Below are 6,520 nucleotides of genomic sequence, written 5' to 3'. Positions count from 1 at the left end.
TTAGTCACTGTTTCATTAGGCACTATTTGAACCTTGCAACATGTGGTAATTTCTGGGGCAAGCTGAAAAGGGGGGATTATGTAGGAGGGACACAAGGAAATTAGCGAACGGTTAATTTAACTCGTTTTCTGCTAGACTTTTCGATACATTCCTAATTGACTGAGGGGCAGGTGAAGCTCCCGCCCCATGCAGGCTCATTCACGGTGGGAATAAATGGTTCTTTTTCAACTCACACTGCTCACAATATATCATCAAGGAAAAGACATGCAATGAATATGTTGATTTTGTTATTAATGGAATTACACCCTGCCATGCAGGTGTGAGGGTAAAAACCTATACTGCAATGAAATAAGATTAACAATGAAATTAGAATTTTATTAGCTTTATATGTCACATAGACCTGGATTTGAACTGTCAAAACAAGCAACAAGAAAAGATATTCTGAAGGCAGCCCTGCCAATCAACTAGGAGAAATGTAACAGTGTCTATCCAAATCACATTCAGCTTCAGTTCCTTTAACATTTCCCTTGGGCCTTAATGCTGGTGGCAAATGGGCAGAGGGCCTCCCCTGGTCTCTGGACCTGCAGGTAGAAGCTGAAAACACCACTTGGGCTCCGGAGGCCCGGCCTAAAGCAGGCCCCAGCCCAAGGTAGAGGGGCCAGGATGGGAGGTCAGCCAGAAGGGCCTTAGGCTTCACATCCTCTAAATCTGCTGCTGCCCAGGCTGGCCGTGACCCGAGACAATGAAGAGAAAAGTCAGGGTGCGGGCTGGAGGCAGAGTAGGGCATCCCTTGGAAACCGCAGTGGGTTTTGATACCCCGGGGTCCCAGGGAGCTTCCGCACTGCTACCTGGGTCTGGCAGGCGCAGAGGTGCCCTATGCAAATGGTTCACTATTAGGCGAGAAAGAAATACTTCAAATGGCCCTTTGTAACCTTCTATAGAAAATCGAGGTACTCTGCATGACAAAGCACAATTAAGCTTTCTATTCAGGAGTTCTGCAGCTGGTAGCCCATTGGGAAAGTGGGAGGAAACTCGAATATATTAATAGTGTGGCAAAAGTTTTTTTGTGTGCGTGTCCTTTTCTGGGTCGGCGGTGGGGAGGGGCGGTGGGTGGACCCAGAAGGGAAGAAGGCTCCGCCTTGGATCCCTGCCACCTGAACAACCTCGCCTCTGCCCACGTGGAGAGCCCTGCTGGTCTGGTAGTCAGGGCATTCTACAAGGTCGCGGCGACCCCCGCGCGCAGAACTGGGATGGGCGGACCCTGCAGGCACCAGCGCCAGGGCGGGGCGGGACGCCTGCCCTAGCCTAGCCTCCTCGTCCTGCGAAAGCTGGGCTGAGACCCGGCGCCCGACTGTTCTTGGTTCCCCCGCTCAGGAGGGAGGCTCCCCAGCCCCGTGCTTCGCCCAGACGCCTGGGCAGGTGGTGCACACTGGAGCTCAGCAGGAGAATGCTGCGGTGGGAAAAGAGACATGGGAAGAGCAGAGCCAGATTTTCTGTTCAGCTCCAATTTTCTCCCACAGTTGAAGTTCACTTCCTAACCATTTATTTTTACAGACCTCAGGGAGAATTTTTTGCTACTTAGTTAAGAATGGCCCTTAGCCAACTGTGCTGGTTATTCTCATTTGCCGGTCTAGATCCACCTCCACCTTCCTCTGTCTTGCCAGGTGCCGGCAGACACTGGCCGCTGTGGATTGTATTACATCTTCTATTAACTGCATCACCTGCAGCCTCTTGCCTCTGGCTTCCATTTGGGCTTGGTGAATGAGTGGCACTGCATAATCACAGAACAACCTGATGCGAGAGAAGTGGAGGTATACTGATTGTTTCTGGGGATGCTGCATTGGCCCAGTTCTGCAGTTGCTGCTACTTTCCAGAGATTCCCATTCTGAGAGCCTCTTTTCCAAGGCTCCAGCTCTTAATCAGACTCCTCCTGCACCTTCATGAAAAACGGTGGTAATATCTTCCAGTTTCTACTGGTCCCATAGGTTCATCAAAATTCTTGTTAGTTCCCTCAGCCCTGCACATGCCTATACAGTCATTTTGTTGAAAAATTCTTCAAAAATCCCAGCTCAAAGCGGTTGCCTAGTGGCTGCCCAGCCATGTTATGCTTCAGTCAATCTCTTCTCTAACAGCCAGGTCAATTGTCTCCTCACCTTTGCTGGGACGTCTCTTAATGAGAGGAGTTGTCTCAGCCCATTCCGTTTTCAGACAGCTTCGACTATTAGGAACATTTATTTGTGTTGTATCAGAATCTTCCTTTGGTAATTTCTATCCATGGGTCCTACCTAGTTCTTTCGTCATGGGACTTCTAGGTGTCTGCCTTCTTTCCTATTCCCAACTGCAACCTCCTTTATGACAGCAACTGCATCTTTCATCTCTACATCCTCATCAACCCATCACAATGCCTAGTACATAGTAGATGCTAGATGCCCCTAAAATACTCACTGGATCAATGCATCATTCTGCTTCCAAGCCTCCACCAGTTGCCTCAAACATGGAGGTTAGAAACAGCTATATTTCATCGTAGCTATATGTACATACAAATAACAAATATATATGAAAAATATATATACATACATAGACTAAATATCCTATATATAGAGTAAATATAGATAGGATATAGAGAAGGTTCTAGAATCAGTCTTCATGCTCTACTGTTTACTAGCAGTGTGACCTTGGGCAATTCACTTAACCTCTCTTCTATTTTCCTCACTTGTAATATGGGGGTAATTAATAAGTATCTCCCTCATAGGGTGATGAGGACTAAATAAGGAAATACACATAAAGATAGATATTTAGTTAAGTTAGAGAAGGTCTAACTGAAAAAAAACTTTTAAATAAAAACCTGAAGGGAGTGTGAGTCCTGACCATGTGACTTGCTTGCAAGAGATTTCCAAACAGATGTAAAGAATTCCAAGCAAACGCCTAGGTGGGAAGATGCCTGAAATTGTTGAGAAATAATGAAGAGGCAGAGTGTCTAGAGTAGAGTGAGGGTGTGTGTGTGTGTGTGTGTGTGTGTTTGGGGACGGGTAGGAGGGACAGAGTGATGATGGGGTGGGACCCATAGGTCAGAGTGAGGACTTGGGCTTTTATTTTTAGTTAACTGGAAAGCTTTTGGAGGATTTGAGCAGAGGAGTGATGTGGTATGACTTATGAGTAATCTGGATGAATTTGGCTATGTTAAAGAAGCAGAGAAGTTAAGATGCTGTTAAATAAAGCCAGGTAAGAGATGACCGTGTCCTCACATGGTAGAAGGGATGAAGGGAGCTTTCGGGCGTGCCATTCATGAGGGTTTTGCCATCATGACTTAATCACCTCCCAAAGACCTCCACCACGTAATACCATCATATTGGGTTTTGGGATCTTAACATATGAATTTGTGGGGTATGCAAAATTCAGTCTATAGCATCATGCCTGAATAAAGCTCATCTCACACACATAGGGCACATCACAATCTTCTTGCACTTAAGAACACTAAATAGCAGTTTAGCACTAGGGTTTTTTGTTTTGTTTTGTTTTGTTTTAATTGTGGTGAAATATACATGACATAAAATTTAGCATTTTAATTATTTTTAAGTGTACAGTTCAGTGGCATTAGGAACTTTCACATTGTTGTGCAACCATCATCACCATCATTACTCCCCAGAACCTTTTCATTTTCCCAAACTGAAACTCCATGCCCATTAAACAATAATTTTCCAATCCACTGCTCCTCAGCCCTGGCAACCATTATTCTCCTTTCTGTTTCTATGAATTTGACTCCTCCTGGTACCTCATATAATAAAATCATACAATATGTGTCCTTTTGTCACTAACCTATTTCACTGAAAACAAACTTCCCAACATTCATCCATGCTGTAGCTTATGTCAGAACATCTTTCCTTTTTAAAACTGAATAACACTTCATTATACGTATACACCACATTTTGTTTATCGATTTCTCTATTAATGGACATTTGGGTTGTTTCCACCTTTGTCTATTGTGAATAACGCTGTTATGAATGCAGGTACAAAAAAAATCTCTTTGAGTTCCCTGCTTTCACTTCTTTTGGTATATACCCAGGAGTGGAATTGGTGTATCATATGGTAATTTTATGACTAATTTTTTTTCAGAATTGCCGCACTGTTTTCCACAGCAGTTACACCATTTTATATTCCCACCAGCAATGTAGAAGGGTTCCAATTCCTCCATACCCTTAATAACACTTGGATTTTGTTTTTGTTTTTGCTTTTTGATAATAAGCATCCTAAAAGATGTATAGTGGTATCTTACTGTGGCTTTGATTTGATTTTTTTCCTGATGATTGATGATTTTGAGTACCTTTCATGTGTTTATTGGCCTTTTGTATATTTTCTTTGGAGAAATGTCTGTTTAAAACCTTTGCCTATTTATTAATCAGATTATTTTCTTGTTATTGAGTTCTAAGAGTTCTCTCTATATTCTGGGTATCATTCTCTTATCAAACATATGATTTACAAATATTTTCTCCCATTTCTATGGGTTGCCTTTTCACTCTGTTGATAATGTCGTTTGATACAAAAAGTTTTTAGTTTTGATGAAGTCCAACTTAATTTTTTTCTTTTGCTGCCTGTGTTTTTGCTGCTATATGCAAATAATCACTGCCAAATCCAATGTTATGAAGGTTTCCCGCTTTGTTTTCTTCTAAGAGTTTTACAGTTTAAGCTCTTATATTTGGGTCTTTAATCCACTTTGAGTTTATTTATTCTTAAAGTAATTTTAAAATTTTAATTGAAAAACACATAAAAATTACCACCTTAACCATTTCAAGTATATAGTCCAATAGTTCATATATATTTGCACTGTTGTGTTACCGATCTCCAGAACTTTTTTGTCTGATGGTACTTGGTAACCACCATTCTACTATCTGTATCAGTGAATTTTACTACTTTAGATATCTCACATGAGTGGAATCATATAGTGTTTGTTCTTTTGTGTCTGGCTTATTTCACGTAGCATAATGTTTTCAAGGTTCATCTGAGTTGTAGCATGTGACAGCATTTCCATTTTTAAGGCTGCACAGTATTTCATTGTGTTTATACACCACATTTGGTTTATCAGCTCATCCACTGATGGACATTTGGGTTGCTTCCACCTTTGGCTATTGTGAATAGTACTGTTCTGAACATGGGTGTACAAATATTTCTTTGAGATCCTGCTTTCGATTATTTTGGATTATACCTAGAAGTGGGATCACTGGATCATATGGTAGTTCCACTTCTAATTTTTTTGAGGAAACACTGTAGTGTTTTTCATAGTGGTTGTTCCATTTTTCAATCCTCCCAACAATGCAAAATGGTCCAGCTTCTCCACATCCCTGCCAATACTTGTTATTTTCTGTGGCTTTTTTTTTTTGGTAGTATCTATCCTAATGGTATAAAGTAATATCTCATTATGAGTTTGATTTGCATTTTTTGTGGTGATTAGTGATACTGAGGATCTTTTCATAGTCTTGTTGGCCATTTGTGTATCTACTTTGGAGAAGTGTCTATTCAGTTTCTTTGCCCATTTTCTCATTGGGTTATTTGATTTTTTTGTTGTTTAGTTGTAAGAGTTCTTTATTTATTCTGGATATTAACCCTTATTAGGTTACAATTTGCAAATATTTTCTCCCATTCTGTAGGTTGCCTTCCATTCTGTTAATTCTGTCCTTTGATGCACAAAAGTTTAAACTTTTGATTTGTCCCAGTTGTCTATTTTCTTCTTTTGTTGCTTGTGCTTTTGGTGTCATATTCAAGAAATTGTCAAGTTCAATGTCATGAAGATTTTCCCCTGTGTTTTCTTCAAGGAGTTTTATATTTTTAGGTCTTACATTGAGGTATTTAATTCATTTAGAGTTAAAGTTTGTTTACGGTATAAATAAGAATCCAGCTTTCTTTTTTTGTACTTGAATAGTCACTGTCCTTTCCCCATTGAATGCTCTTGGCACCCTTGTTGAAAATTATTTGACATTTATTTCTGGGTAATTTATTCTATTCCATTGATCTATATGTCTGTCTGTATGCCAGTACCATTTTTTTTAACATGCTAGCTTTGAAGTTAAGTTTTGTAATCAGAAAGTGTGACATCTCCAACTTTATCCTTCTTTTTCAAGATTGTTTTGGCAATTTGTGGGTCTCGAGATTTTATGTGAATTTTAGGATGAATTTTTTTATCTCTGCAAAAAATGTCATTGGGATTTGGATAGGGGTCACATTGAATTTATAGATTGTTTTGAGTGATATACACATCTTAACAATACTAAGTCTTCCAATCCAGAAACATGAGGTGTTGCTTCATTTATTTGTGCTGTTAATTTCTTTCAGCAATGTTTTGTAGTTTTCAGTATATACAAGATTTTTGGGAGGTCCTGTTAAACAGCAAAATTACCAACAAGTACAAAATTTGGGCAGTGGCACTAATAAACTGCAAATGGTACACTTAATTACTATATAACAGGTGAAGCATTGCCTTGTTCCACCTCAGATGAGACCATATACCTTGGATGACTCAAATTTTTCC

Source organism: Vicugna pacos, chromosome 2 (assembly GCF_048564905.1).
Source record: "Vicugna pacos chromosome 2, VicPac4, whole genome shotgun sequence".
NCBI classification, from domain to species: Eukaryota; Metazoa; Chordata; class Mammalia; order Artiodactyla; family Camelidae; genus Vicugna; species Vicugna pacos.
Note: the sequence above shows the minus strand (reverse complement) of the source record.